This window comes from Penaeus monodon, chromosome 7 (genome assembly GCF_015228065.2).
Source record: "Penaeus monodon isolate SGIC_2016 chromosome 7, NSTDA_Pmon_1, whole genome shotgun sequence".
Taxonomy (NCBI): domain Eukaryota; kingdom Metazoa; phylum Arthropoda; class Malacostraca; order Decapoda; family Penaeidae; genus Penaeus; species Penaeus monodon.
In genome coordinates, this window is record NC_051392.1 from 6,170,714 (window position 1) to 6,186,532 (window position 15,819).

Below are 15,819 nucleotides of genomic sequence, written 5' to 3' on the forward strand. Positions count from 1 at the left end.
CCCCCCCCTTCCCTTCCTCTCACGCAAAGCACCCTCCCACAGCGCCCGTTAGAGCAGCACTGCCATTTTTTTTTTCAGGAACAGCGTTGCAAAGGTTCTTTGCCACTTGCATGAAGGCAATCTTCAATTATCATCATTCTCGCCTTTGCTTTCCCTCCCTCCCTCTATCTATCTACTTATTCATCTATCTATCTATCTATCGATCTATTTATTTATCCATCAATTAATGTATTTATCTACCTATCTATCTATCTATCTATCTATCTATCTATCTATCTATCTATCTATCTATCTATATCCCTTTCTCTTCCTTTTTTTCTCTCCATCCCTTTCTCTTCCCCCTTCTTCTCTCTCTTTCTCCTCTCCCACTTCTCCCTCTCCCTCTCTCCTTTCTATCAAGCTCCTCGATACCAACATCGTTCGTAAAGACGTTTATTATTGGTAATGATGATGAAGGTGATGATAATGAAGAAAACGAAGATGAAGATGACGACGATGGCGGTGGGGAAGAGAATGAGGAAAACAAGAGTTTAGGGCAGGGTGAACAGGAAGAAGAAGGAGAAGGAGAAGGAGAAGGAGAAGGAGAAAGAAGAAAGAGAAGAAGGAGGAGCAGGAGACCGAGACGGACATTGAGAAGGAAAAGCAGGAGACCGAGACGGAGTGGAAGGTGGAAGGGAAAGAAGAGAGTGCATGAGTTGGAGGAAGATAAATGGAGGGAAAGAGAAGAAGAAGAAGAAGAAGAAGAAGAAGAAGAAGAAGAAGAAGAAGAAGAGGAAGAAGAATAGGAGGAAGAAGAGGAGAAGAAAAACAGGGAGGAGGAAGAGGAGAAAGATCAAGAAGAGGAAGAGGAAGAGGAGAAAGAGCAAGAGGGGGATGATGAGGAGGAGAAGAAGGAGTAGAAAGAGGAGAAAGAGAAGGAGAGGAAGAGGAAGAGGAAGAGGGAGAGGGAGGGGGAGGAGAAGGAGGAGCAAGAGGAGAAGGGGGGGGGGAGGAGGGGGCGGCGCTATTCGTCCTCACACGCACAAGGTCCAGTCCTCATACACAATTTATGCCCTCGGCCTGTCAAGCATGGACTGAGGAGAGCGTGCTTTTGCTTGCTCACGCTCCCCCCTCCGGCATGGACTCTTCAGCGGGATGTCGGTCTGTCTTCTTGCGTTTGTTCATTTCTTTCTTTCTCTCTTTCTTTCTTTCTTTCTTTCTTTCTTTCTTTTACTTCTTCTTCTTCTTCTTCTTCTTCTTCTTCTTCTTCTTCTTCTTCTTCTTCTTCCTCCTCAGTAAATTTACCTTCCTGTTCCCTGTCGTCATTACCGCCCTTATGACTGTTTAGTATTTTATTATTATTATTATCATCACCATCGCCATCATCGCCACTACTGTTTTGTCACCATCACCAATTCACCATTACTTATTTTATCATAATGAATACTGTCGTCACCATCTTCATCATCACCATTGCCTATCATCATCATGAATAATGCCATCACCGTCTTCACCATCACCATCACCACCACCATTAAAATCGCTCACCACCACAGCGAGGTCAAACACCTGTCCGACTCCCCCTCCCCTCTCTCCTGCCAGTCACGCCCCCTCCTCCCGAGCCCCCTCCCCCTTCCCCTCGCCTGCCTCGCCTCCTTCCCCTTCCCCTCCCCCAACCGGTGTCGCTTCCCCTAACCCTCCTGCTCACCTAACTTACCTCCCCCACCCCACCCCTCCCCCCTCACCTGAATTGTCCCCAACCCCTCCCCCCCTCACCTGCCTTGTCCCCAACCCCTCCCCCTTATGTGTCTCTCCCCCACCACCCCCCAACCTGCCTTCCTTTGCCTTGTTCACAAGATTTGATGAGGAAAAACGCATTTAACAAAGAAGAATAGAAAAAAAGAGGAAGGCAGTGCGGAGGATGAGGAGAGGGTGAGAGAGGAAAAGCGAGGGAAGAGGGAGAGGAAGAGGAGGATGAGGAGGAGAAAGAAAGAAGAGAAGGAAAGGGAGGAGGATGACGATGATGGAGATTGATGATGACGATGACGATGACGATGACGATGACGATGATGACGACGACGATGATGATGACGATCATGATGATGCCGACAACGAGGACGATGAAAATGAGGAAGAGGAGGAAGGGAAATAACAAAAAAGATGAGGTGAATAAAAAAGGTAGGGGATGAAAAAGCATAACTGAAGAACGTAAAAGCCAACAAAACAAACAAAATGGAGAAATATAAGAACTTTTCAAACAAAACGATAAAAACGACATTTTCTGTCTCAAATTAACCAATTAAATGCGTAAAATCAACGGCAACATCAATTCAGCATGGTGGTGGTAGAGATCACATGCAAACTTAATTAGAATCAATTATAATTAACCCATTTAATTCTCTGAAAATTGCATAAATTACAGCAACGTGATGATGGCATGCATAATTGCATGACATACTCATTCATGACGTCATACGAAGAGACGAAGCTACAGATCGATGGACAGGCAACCAGACAGACAAATAGACAGACAAGCACACACGATAGACATGAGGGCAGCTAGACACAAACAGACAGACGAGGGGGCAGACATACAAACACTATATTCCACAATGTTTAAAAAGGGGAAGAACCAGATAAAATAAACACACACTAATATAGTCGCAAAACGATGCTTGCTTGCTTGCTTTTTTTTTTTTTTTTTTTTTTTTTTTTTTTGCTGAACGATAGAGTAGGGACTGAGACGTGAAGGGAGATTAGCCAGAAAACGGAGGGGGGGGGGATAAAAAAGGGAAGCAGTTAAGTGTAGAAGCGTGATCAAGAAAAAGAAACAGAGGTATAACAAGAAGATGGAAAGAATGGGGAAAAGGTGAAGAAGAAAGAAACGAGGGAGAGGTGGAGAGAAAGAGAGAGCAAGAGAAAGAAAGAGAGAGAAAGAGAGAGAAAAAAAGAGAGAGAAATAGAGAGAAATAGAGAGAGAAAGGGAGGGAGGGAGGGAGGAGGAGGGAGAGAGAGAGAGAGAGAGAGAGAGAGAGAGAGAGAGAGAGAGAGAGAGAGAGAGAGAGAGAGAGAGAGAGAGAGAAATGAGCACAAGAGAAAGAGAAAAAGAGAAGGAATAAACAGACACCCAACCGGCATGGCACCAAAGAGCGAGCCCCGACACCGCGCTCAGGGCACAGTGCATGCGTCCATGAGGAGGGGGCGACCCCGGGTGACCCCTCCTCGCCCGTGCATACATTACCCAACCCTCACGGCTGCCCTCTATGTCCTCCCCCCACCTCCTCCTCCTCCTCCTCCTCCTCCTCCTCCTCCTCCTCCTCCCTCCTCCTCCTCCTCCTCCTCCTCCTCCTCCTCCTCCTCCTCCTCCTCCTCCTCCCTTTCATCCCCTTCCTCCTCCCTTTCATCCCCTTCCTCCTCTTCCTCCTCCCCTTTCTATTCCTCCCCCTCTTCCCCCTCCCCCTCTTCCCCCTCCCCCTCCGCCTTCCCAACCTCCCCATCCTCCCCCTTCCCCTCCCCCCGCTCCACCCTTTCCCAGAACACGCCATCCATCGTCACCCGCTTTCCTGCTATTTCCCCAACCCTCGGCTCCTGTCCTTCCCTCCGCTTCGTCTCCCTAATGCCCTTCCTTCTCCTTGGGTCTCCTCTCCTCTTCCTCTTTCATTCTCCCCTTCGCCGGTGCCCAGAAAGTTAACTGTGGTTTTCGGTGACTGGTTTGAATAATGATATTTCAGGCCTTGCAATGGAGTGTTCTATAACAATATTCGTTTTTTTTTTCTTCACAACTTCTCGTTCCCTTTTCTTTTTCGTTTCATTTTCTGGTCTATCCTCATCTGTTCCTCTCCACCCTTCTTCGTTTCCTGTTCTGGCTCTCCCCTCCACCATCGTTGTCTCCCTCCTCCTCTTACTCCCCTTCTTTCTCTTATTGCTGCTCCTCCTCCTCCTCCTCTTCTTATTCTTATTCTTCTCCTTCTCCTCCTCTGCTTCTTCTCCTTACTTTCCTCTTCCCCGTCACGTTCCGCATCTTCCTCCTCCTCTTCTTCTTTCTCATCCCTTTCTTCTTCCTCCTCTTCATCCCCTTTCTATCCATCCCTTCCTTTGTTTTTCACTCCCTCCCTCCCGCCGTATGTAATTCCCATCTTCGGTCTACTTATGTGTATACATGTGTTATTCCCTCTTTATTTCGGCCTCTCTCCCTCCCTTCCTTCCTTTCTATCTCGCTTCTACCAATTCTCTCATCTTCCTCTCTTCCCATTCTCTCTCCCTTGCTTCCTTCGCCTCTTTTTATAACTTTTCCCTTTCTTCTCCTCTTTCCATTCTCTCTCCCTTCTTTCCTTCCTCCCTTCCTCTCATATCCCTCCCTTCCCTCCTATTTTCTTCCATTTTTCTTTCCCGTCCTTTCTCTCGTCTTCCCGTTTTCCACCTCTTCCTTCCTCCTCTTTACCATCCTCCCCTCCTTCCTATCCTCTCTCCCTCTCTTACCTTACTTTTTTTCCATTCTCTCTCTCTCTCCCCCCCCTTCTCCATCCTCCTTCTCTCGTTCGCTTGATAATAGTAATATTGATAATGATGATGATGATGATTAATGATGATTGATGATGATGATGATGATGATGATGATGATGATTAATGATGATTGATGATAATGATGATGATGATGATGATGATGATGATGATGATGATGATGATGATGATGACGATGACGATGACGATGACGATGACGATGACGATGACGATGACGATGACGACGATGATGATGATGACAATGATGATTATTGATGATGATGATGATAGTAACAGTAATAGTAATAATAATAATAATAATAAGAAAAAGAAGAAAGGAAGAGACACAGTAGAAGAGATAACAGGGATAGTAATAGCAGTGACGATAACGAATGACAGAAGACACAATAACAACTAATCATTTCCCATCCCCTCAAAATGAATAATTTTCCACAGCGGCGCCGTCGTGAATTCCAGCAAAGCATGAAATCCCAACCAACTGTTGTTTAATGCAACCTCTGGTGCTTTCGAACGGCAGGAGACACTAACGCCGCCATTATCGGCAAGGTAAGACGCTCCTTGCAAGTACATTTGCAGTGGAAATGTGATGAAAGCAACGCCAGCTTCCATCCATTTTCACTGCAAAGAGCATCTTATCTCGCAAGTAAATTCAGCAGAAATGTCTTCTTTCATTCGGGGAAAAATCAGTCATCTGAAGTATCAAAGAAGTTCTTTTTTTCTCTAACTAGGCTAATATCGTCATTGTTGCAGCCCAGAGCAGCGAAAACCAATCCAGCAACATTGCAACTGAGCAAGTGTCCTTGCACAAATCGCAGGCAAGGGCACACCAGACCTAAAAAAAAACAAAGCAGTATATATATAACAACAACAGCAGCATCAACAACAACAATATAATAATAATAATAATAATAATAATAATAATAATAATAATAATAATAATAATAATAATAAAAATATAATAATAATAATATCTTCCCTCCTTTTCTCTGATCGCGATGCATTCCTTCCTATTTCTCTCTTTAAAAAATCACTTCACAAAAAGACGGTGCAATAATCAAAATAAAACACACAAAACATAGCCAGATAAAACCCCCAAAGAAACAAACCACAAAAAAGAACACACAAATCCACAGCAAAAATAAATAAATAAATAAATAAATAAATAAAAATAAAATAAAATAATAATAAAAGAAAATAATAATAACAATAATAAAAATAAACCCAAAGAAACTAAACCTCCAGATTCAAGTCCTCCTCAGCGGGCACTGGAGGGGCACACGCGTCCTCAGGTGCCCCTTCACGCTCACGCCCTACAACCTCATAATTGAAGGTGCATTAACGCGAACAAGGCGACGCGTGTGTTGCAGTTGAAAGTTTAAACGAACAAAACCTTTAATAAACGCGTCTCTGGGGAATGGGTCTGAGAGCACCTTTGGACGCACTTAGCCTCGTATCAACGCGTGCAATAATCCTGATTTTTTTTTTTTTTTTTTATAGTCCACGCTTAGTCCGTACGCTGATTCAAGACGGAGTATCAACAAAATTCATTAAACATAAATAAATAAATAAATAAATAAATAAATAAAATAATCAAGTCTTAAATACAACAAAAACTGTTCATTTCCATCACAATTCGATTACTTTAAAGAATTCAACAACAACAACAACAACAAAACAATAGCTTTGATTCAATAGCTTCTACTTTTTTTAAAAGAATATCGCGTCCACAGCTATTCAACGAGTAAACAAACCAACTAATGGCGGCAAAAGGTACACAGGTAAAACAATAAACCCAAATACACAAAACGAACAAAAAAAATCTTCAATTTCTCAATTCTTGCTTTTGTTAGTCTCAAGGAAACTCTACTGGTGGGGAAGGGGGGGGAGGAGATGGAGAAGAGAGGAGAGCGGGGGAGAAAGGGGGCGGGGATGGGGAGAACGAAGGGAGGATGGAGAGGGGGGGGGCGGAGGAGAAGAGGGCCAGGGGCGGGGAGGAGGAGGAGGAGGAGGAGCAGGAGGAGGAGGAGGAAGGAGAGGAGGGAGAGAGAAAAAGAAGTTAATATTGTGGTTAACTTTGGGTGCGTTCTTGCAAGGGTACGCGGCCTTGGCTATACTGCATGCAAGGTTGCAGGTAAACGTGCAGATGCGTGAGGAGGGGAGGAGAGAATGAGGGAGGTAATGAGAAATACATGGCAGAAAGAGAGAGAGAGAGAGAGAGAGAGAGAGAGAGAGAGAGAGAGAGAGAGAGAGAGAGAGAGAGAGAGAGAGAGAGAGAGAGAGAGAGAGAAGAGAGAGAGAGAGAGAGAGAGTCACAGAGAGAGAGAGAGTCACAGAGAGAGAGAGAGTCACAGAGAGAGAGAGTCACAGAGAGAGAGAATCAGAGAAAGAAAGAATCAGAGAAAGAAAAAAATCAGAGAGAAAGAAAAAAATCAGAGAGAAAGAGAGAGTCGGAGAGACAAGAGACAGACAGACAGAGCAAGAGAAAGAAAGAAATAAGAGACAGAGACATGTAGGAGAGCCAAGACGCAATGAGCCAAACCCTGGACTCTGGCCACCGCTACCGACCGAGGGCAATAACGCTCATCATAATTTCTGGCAAGATATTCCTTTCCTAATGTCGCCAGCCATGCACTGCAGCGATAGTCGTCTTTTGAAAACCAACGTACGACCCAATAATTCTATTTCAAACTAAAGATTCTTTATTATTATAGGCTACAATTCCTTGTAAGCCATTAGATACGTTGTTTCGGTTATTGGCTTTTCAAAGTTGATGATTAAAACTAGCCTTGTACTTAGGGTTTGCAGTTACAAGCATTAATATTCTAGTGCTAACGCGGTGCAGCACACGCGAGTTTCTTTTTTAAGTATATCCTAATCAATAGACGAATTTGAATAAAATGTTCTCACAAACGCAAATAATAATACATGTTAAGTGACAACTGTACATTATACAAAATATTGCAAAGTTAGAGATGTAGATATCAAATTATTCATCGTTAGGCACATTATTTTTTTTTAACGCGCCCCAAAAACGAAAAATACCGCGAATCTTCCTTAATAATATGAAAAATCATGATCTTATGAATATGTTTATGATGTGTATAAATACGAATATATAAAGTGTAAACCATGTATAATTATGGCCATTTTAAGCACGACATGATCTAGCTGTCATGTTAATTGGATTCTACTTCGCACCAGGTATCGTGGCGATGTCAGGTATAACAAAAGAGGTGTTGTGACTGATACCTAAAGCGAGAACACTATGACGACCAGCGAGGTATCACTGTGAGGTGGAGAGGCCGACCATGACAGCGAAGGAATTTCCTGAGCCGAGTCAATTCCACGGCCAGTCTCATCCCCTTTCATCGGTGGCGAAGTGAAACCAGTCTGACGGAAGCAGGATTCACGCCGAAAACTTGTAAATAAAACAACGAAGAGAAGAACAGGAAAACGTACGAATATGGCGAAGGCCTTGAAGAAGTAACAGAGCGAAAAGGCCTTCGGCATATCCGTGTTTACTTGTTTTTCCCTTCGTTCTTCTATCTATAAAACAGAGACAACTGCCACAAAGGAAAACTTACGCGCATCTACGAATGAGAATGTTACACCTCCGCATTTCAGGTCAGTGAGGAGGTGCCAGATCTTCCCTACGTTTCCCAGCCAGCGAGAGAGGACTACCAGCCTGGAGAGATCTGCCCGGAGAACACCGATGACAGACAGAAGGGCGACAGTTTAGGGCGACGATGGAGAACCGGACTTCCAGATACGGGGAATTAGATCCTGAACGAGGCTCGTTGGTATCATTGCTTCCACTGTCGCCAGAGATGTCTATAGGGCTCTCAGAGGATACGAGCGCCGTGTGTTTAATGGAAGGCGCCTCGGAACTCTATATCATAACAGGGACACATTCCTGGAGTTGGTCGCATTCCTACAGTTGGATCACACATGTCATCTCCCTAGAATTGACGCGCAAATTAAAGGCCTTTACTTGCCTCCTCCTTTCCGAACCTTCAAAGGGCTATCTAACCAAGCTGCAACATGGATACAAAGTCTTCTTGCCAAGACTGGAAGATATGGATGGTCATCAAGCACCAAAGACAGTCCATGATTTACTGGTCGTTGATACGTGTACATTGATAGACTCAGAACATGGTATGTAAGCGTAGATGCAAATAATGAAGAAATGAATAATCATTGTGAATCTTTAAGTTAATCTTGAACTTTCTACATTACTTCGGATCAGTGAATTTAATAAAAGGACCAATTTTCGTGGGACACCGCATCAGTTTATCTTCTCTAATCTTAAAACCTTTAAGACAAGATAGTTCATTTTCATCTTTGCCTCACTCTTTAGATTACACACGATGGACCATTTTACTAGTGACATACTGGTTCATATTCCGAGAAATTACAAGGGAAATAAAAGTGTGTTCAGGACCACGCTTTCATTCACCTTTCTCGGAAAATATTCCACGATGAAAATATGGGAAACGTCACGAAAAAGACCAAACTCCACGAGTCTGTCAAAACAGGGCCTGTTTTCACGTGGAGCAACAGGGTCGGTTTTACTGATCTTAACATGGAAAAAAACAGAAGAAAATACTACGGATTCTTCAACAGATGTACTAAAACCCCACGTTAACTATTGGCGTCCCTCAACCCTTTACGTGCTTTTCAACGAAAAATAGCACACAGATAATTCTCAGAAATGGTAATCGCTGACGTATAAATGTTACAAATAACTTTGTGAAGGCCATTTTGCACCACAATTTATTTAATGGTTGATATATAAACAGAGTGATAACACACGAAAAACTACCAACAACGAAAGGTTATCATAGAATGCCTAACTGTAGGTTTACATACTTTACTAAAAAAAAAAAAAAAAATTCATAAGGACAACGGGAATGAAGGAGAATAAGAGATAAAATGGAGAAGATAAAAGAGACAGATTGAAGAGAGATTAGAGAGAAGAGACAGAAATGACAGAAGAAACCAGAGAACAGAGAGGAAAGTGGATACAAGAAACGCAATGGAGAGAAAAGAAAGAGGAGATGAGAAAAGATAGGAAAGAGGCGAGAACAGAAGCGAGAAGAGAAAAGAAAGAAGTAATTACTAAAAAAAAAAAAGTAAAACTATTCCACCGTTCTCAACCAAACGACACAGAACACACAAAGAAAAATAACAAAAAAAAAAGAGGGAAATATACTTTAATAAAAGATCCTCGAGAGCCACTGTTGACTAAACCGTTTACGGGCGCTTAAACTCTGTCCCGGAGAGAGAAGTTATTGTCTCCATCTTGTTCTTGGAAGCTCTTGAGGGAGAGGGAGGGGAGGGGAGGGGAGGGGAGGGGAGGGAGGAAGAGGGAGAGGGAGGGAGGAAGAGGGAGAGGAGAGGGAGGGAGTGAGAGAGTGGGAGAGAGGGAGGAGAGGGGGAGTGGGAAAGGGAGGGGAGGGCGGAGGGGGAGGAAAAGAAAAGGAGGGATGGAGGGAGGAAGAGAGAGAGGGGAAAGGAGGAGGAGAGTGAGGAGGGAGGAGAGGGATGGAAGATGGAAGGAGAGGGAATATGAGAAAGAGGGGAAGAAGGAGTGAGGGTGGAGGAAGGAGAGCAGAGGGAGAGGGGAAGGATGTAGGAAGGAGAGAGGAGGGAGAAAGGAAACATGGATGAAGGAGATGAGACGGAGAGGGGAGAGAGAGGAATGGAGGAAGGAGAGGGGAAGGAGGAGGAGATTTAGGAGGGGGATTGGGAGAGACAGTGGATGGAAGAGAGAGAGGAGAGAAAAGCTGAGAGAGGGAGGAGGGAAAAACGGAGAGAGGGATGGAGGAAGGGGAGGAGGGAGGAGGGAGAGACAGAAAGGGGAGGAAGGAGGAGGGTGGGGAGGGAGAGAGGGAGAGGGAGAGAGAGAGAGGAAATGGGCGTAGGAGAGGAAAGGGAAGAAGGGGGAGATAGACAGATAGAAAGAGGGAGAGAGATGAAGTTTAGACAGATATACACAGAGAGTCAGAGAGAGAGACATTGAGTGCCATTGAGACTTACTAGTGTGACTGACAGTTGATCACTTGCCTACCAGTGACAAAATCGTGCAGCAAGGGAGAAGGGAAAAGCAGAGAGAGGGAGGAGGGAAAAACGGAGAGAGGGGAGAGAAAAGCCGAGAGAGGAAGGAGGGAAAAACGGAGGAGAGAGCTAAGAGGAGGAGGAAAGCTAAGAGAGAAGGAAACGGAAGGAGGAGGAAAAAAGAGAGGGAGGAGGGAAAACGAAGAGAGAGAGGGAAAAGCGGAAAGAGAGAGAGGAGAAAAGCGAGAGGAGGGGGGAAAAGCGAGAGAGGGAGGGAAAAAAGCGGGGAGAGGGGGAGGGAAAAGCAAGGAGAGGGAGGAGGGAAAAGCAGAGAGAGGGAAGAGGGAAAAGCGTGAAGAGAAGGAAGCGGAGAAGGGAGGTGGGGGTGAGGGAAGACGGAGGAAATGGAGAGGCAGAAGGAAGTAAACGAAGACTAAAGGAGGGGAGTGAGGAGAATGGGAGGGAAAATGAGAAGGAGGAGGAAGAAGAAAATGAAGTTTGCAGCAAGGGAGAAGGGAGAGAAGGAAGGGAAGTGTGAAAGGTGGAGCAAAAGGAGGACCGATGGTATGGAGGGAGAGAGGGAGGGAGGGAAGAAAAGTGAAAGAGGAGAAGGAAAAGGATGAAGGGAGAGGGAGAGAGAGAGGGAGGGAGGGAGGAAAAGTGGGAAGGGAGAAGGAAAAGGAGGATGGGAGGGAGGGGAGAGGGAAGGAGGGGAGAGGGAAGGAGAGGAGAGGGAGGGAGGGAGAGAGGGAAGGAGGGGAAGAGGGAGGGAGGTTGAAAGGGGGAGGCCGCTGTGGGGTGGCTTTTATACACAACCCAAAAACGGCATCAAACAGCTCGCGGCTAAAGCATTAATTCAGCACCTTCATTGGGTATTTCCTGTTTACATCTGCTTTTATTGTTTGTCTTTCTTCTCTCCTCACCCACTCTTTCAATAAACAATGCGGAATAACAGTTCAGAAGAATAAACATAATTTATATGTTAATCTAAAAAAAAAAAAAACATTCGATAAAAAAATTCTATATTTGTCCATCTATATGTTTAAATATTATCTCTCTCACACTGTCATTCTCTCTATCTTCCTCTTCCTTTTTCCCTTCCCTCTCCTTCTCTTTCCCACCCTCTCTAACTCACCCATCCTCTCCCTCTCCCTCTCTAACTCACCCATCCTCTCCCTCTCCCTCTCAAACTCACCCATCCTCTCCCTCTCCCTCATTAAGTTACTCTCCCTCTCCCTCTCCTTCTTTCTCTCTCTCTGCCTCTCCCTCTCTAACTCCCTCACCCCTCTCAGAGGCAATGTTTTAAGGCCATTTAACCTATGGGGGACGTGAGGGGCGGGGTGACCACTAAGCCCGAAAGGTGACAAAGAGGTCACGACCGTCCCTCGACCTTGGGCTTATTAGGTAAATCCTCATATCCCGTGGAACCTATGCTCGACACTTGCACTACGTGCTCATTGTTAAAGTGTAATAGAAAGACGGACCGAGTTTCTCTCTCTCCCCTCTCTCGCTCCTCTCATTTTTCGTCTCTCTCTCTCTCTCTCTCTCTCTCTCTCTCTCTCTCTCTCTCTCTCACCCTCTCTCCCTCCCTCTCCCCTCTCTCCCTCCCTCTCACCCTCTCTCCTCCTCTCACCCCTCCTCCTCCTCTCTCCCTCCCCTCTCTCCCTCACCCCCCCCCTCCTCCTTCCTCTCCCTCTCCTCTCTTCCCTCTTCCCTCCTCTCTCACCCTCTCTCCCTCTCCTCTTCACCCCTCTTCTCCTCCCTCTCACCCTCCCTCTTCCCCTTCCTCTTCCACCCTCTCTCCTTCTCTCCCTTCCTCTCCCCCTCTCTCTTTCTCCTCTCCCCTCTCTCTCTTCTCCTCTCTCCCTCTCCTCTCTCTCTCTCTCTCTCTCCCTTCTCTCCCTCTCTCTTCCCTCTCTTCCTTCGCTCGCTCCCTCTCTCTCTCTCCTTCGCTCGCTCCCTCTCTCTCTCTCCTTCGCTCGCTCCCTCTCTCTCTCTCCTTCGCTCGCTCCCTCCCCTCCTCCCTCCCCCCTCTCTCTCTCCTTCCCCTCCTCTCTTTTCCTCCCCCTCTCTCTCCTCCTCCCTCGCTCCCTCTCTTTCTCCCCCTTCCTCCCCTCTCTCCTTCTCGCCCTCCCCCTTCTCTCTCCTTCTCTCCCCTCTCTCTCCTTCTCTCCCCCCCTCCTCCCCCCTTTCCTTCTCCCCTCCCCCTCTCCCTCTCCTTCTCTCCCCTCCCTCTCTCTCCCCCTCTCTCTCTTTCTCTCCCCCTCTCTCTCCTTCCCTCCCTCTCTCTCCTCCCTTACCCCATTACCTTCCCCCACCATCTCCCTTCCCTCCTCCAACACTCTCCCTCTTCCAACTCTTGTGCAATATGCAAGGTCCTCGTGCAAAACGCGCTCAACTTTGGATTTGCATGTTTTTATAATTTTAATTTATCTTTATTATTCTATTTATCTATTTATTTTTTTTTTTTAGGGTGGAAGGGGAAGAATGGTGGAAAAGGGGGAGGGGGAAAGTGGAAGAGGGGAGAGGGGGGAAGGAGAAGAGGGAGGTGATGGGAGAGGGGGGGGAAGGGGAGGGGAAATTGTGAGAAGAGGGGGGAGAAAGATGAAAAAGGGGGGGGAAAAAAGAGGGGAAAAAAATGGAAGAGGGGAAGAGAAAGATGAAGAGGGGGAGGGGAGAAAGAAGGGAAAAGGGGAGGGAGAAAGATGGGAAAAGGGGAGAGAGAAAGATGGAAGAGGGAGGGAAAGTAAAAAAAAGAGGGAGGGGGGGAGAAAAGGAGAGGGGGGAGAAGATAAAAAGAAAAGATGAAAGGGGGGGAAAAGAGGGGGGGGAAGAAAATGGGGGGGAAGGGGAAAAAGAAAAAAGGGAAAGAAAAAAAAATGGAAGAAAAAAGATGGTATGGGAAGAGATATTTTTACAAGAGGACCAAAGGCGGGAAAAAAGGGGGGAAATAAAATGAAAAAGGGAGAAAGATAGAAGGGGGAATAAGGGAAGAGGGGGGGAAAAAAGATGAAAGGGGGGGAAAAAGGAAAGAGGGGAAAATAAAAAGAAATAAAATAAAAAAATAAAGGGGGGAAAAAATAAATGGAGGGGGAAAAATGAAGAAAAAAAGGAAAGGGGGGAGAAAAAAAAAGTAAAAAGATAAGAAAGAGAAAATGGAAAGAAAGATGGAAAGGGGAGGGGAAGGGGGGGGGGGGGGGGGGGGGAAAAGTAGGCAAGGGGGGGGAGAAAATGGAGAGGGGAGGAGAGGAAAGGGGGGATGAAATTTAAAGGGGGAGAGAAAAAAGGGGGGGGGGGGAAGGTGGAAGAGGGGGAAATTGGAAAGGGGGGAAAAAATGGGGAGGGAAAAAAGATAGAAAGATTGAGAGGGGAAAGAAAAGATAAAGGAGGGAAATGCGAGGGGGGAGGAAAAGAGGGAAAAGGGGGGAGAAAGAGGAAAAGGGGGGAGAGAGAGAGGGGGGAGAAAAAAGAAGAGGAGAGGGGAAAAAGGAAAAGAGAGAGAGGAAAAGGGGGGAGAAAAGAGGAAGAGGGGAAAAATGAGAGGGGGGAGAAAGGGAAAAGAGGAAGTGGGGGGGGAAAAGTGGGGGTTGGGGTGGGGGGGGGGTGGGGTGGGGGGGAAAAATGGGGGGGGGGGTGGGGTGGGGGGAGGTGGGGGGGAGAGTGATGGGGAGGGGAGAGAAAAAATGAGAGGGGGAGGGGAAAGTAAGAGGGGGAGGAGGGAGGGGAGGGAGTAAAGTGGAAAAGGGGGGAGAAAAATGAAGAGGGGGAGGAGAAAGATGGGAGGGGGAGGAGAAAAATGGGAAGGAGAGAGTGAGTGAGTGAGTGAGTGAGTGAGTGAATGTGAAAGAGTGAAAGAGTGAGAGAGTGAGTGAGGGTGAGAGTGTGAGAGTGAGAGTGAGAGTGAAAGTGAGTGTGAGTGTGAGTGTGCGTGTGTGTACGCGTGCGCATGTCATTATCTACCTGCCTATCGCTGTCTCACTCAATCTCACTAATTCATATTCTCTCTCTCTCTCTCACTCACTCTCACTCAAACAACAAGCCCAAGCCAAACTCAACTACAAAAACAACCCTTTCAACAGAGCAAACAGAGCCAAGATCACAAGCATACCAACGCCACGCAACCGCACGCATCCTCCTCACTCGCCATGGCAACAAAACGGCTTGCAAAAAATCGGAACAGACCCACTGGAAACAGTGTGAGTGCCTTCCTCACGCCAAGTTACGTGTAACGAAGTAAAGAAGATCAAATATGCCTTTTTTATTTTTTATTTCTTTCTTTCATTTTTTTCCTCTCTCTTCTGACTTAATTATGCAAAGGCGCGATTTTCATTTCGTAAACTGATCATTGCGTTACGAATTTTTCTTTCCCCGTTTTCTCTTCCACTGCCTATGACGTCACGGGTGGCGCGCGAATTTTTTTTCCCCTATTTCTGATTGGCGATTGGCGCGATTTTTATTTCGTAAACTGATCATTCCGTTATTACTGTATATATATTTTTTTCTTTTGACCGTTTGCTCTTCCACTGCCGATGACGTCTCGAGTGGCGCGTGGGAAGATGACCTGACCTTGACCTGGACCTTCTTAGTATCTGTGTTCATAACCGGTGTTGTGGGCGTTTGGGCGTGAGGCGTGGGAGTGGGTATGGGCGGATGGTGCCAAGACGCCAGGCTGATACCTACGAGTGCAGTTTTTTTTCTAACTCTCCAACTTGTGGGCGGGATTTTCAAGTGAATTACTGGGGTTAACTTCGCCGAAGAGGACGTTTTAAATTCCCTTACGGCCGGATGGTTGCCACTGAGCGGGAGAGCGTTCTTCTTTTGTTTTTGTTTTCGAGCTTTTTGGGTGGCAGTGTTTTTTTTAGTGTATCATATATATATATATATATATATATATATATATATATATATATAAATATATATATATATATACATCCAAATACATTTTTTTTAACGGTAGGTTCATGTTTGAGCCGCCGTGGTCACAGCATGATACTTACATATACATATATATATTTTTTGGGGGGAGGGGTGCTGGCGGGAGGAAGCAGTGACAGATCATCTTTGGTTGTATTTGAAATCCAACTTAAATGGACATGTATGGAGAAAAACATGACATTATTGCACATAAACAACAATAGAACGTACATGCACCCACACACACACATACACATATTCTTTTTCTTCAGATCCAATTACCAAACTCCAGTCTTAAAACGTTAAAATTAGACAACCATAAAATCAAAGAGAAAGAAAAGAATAACA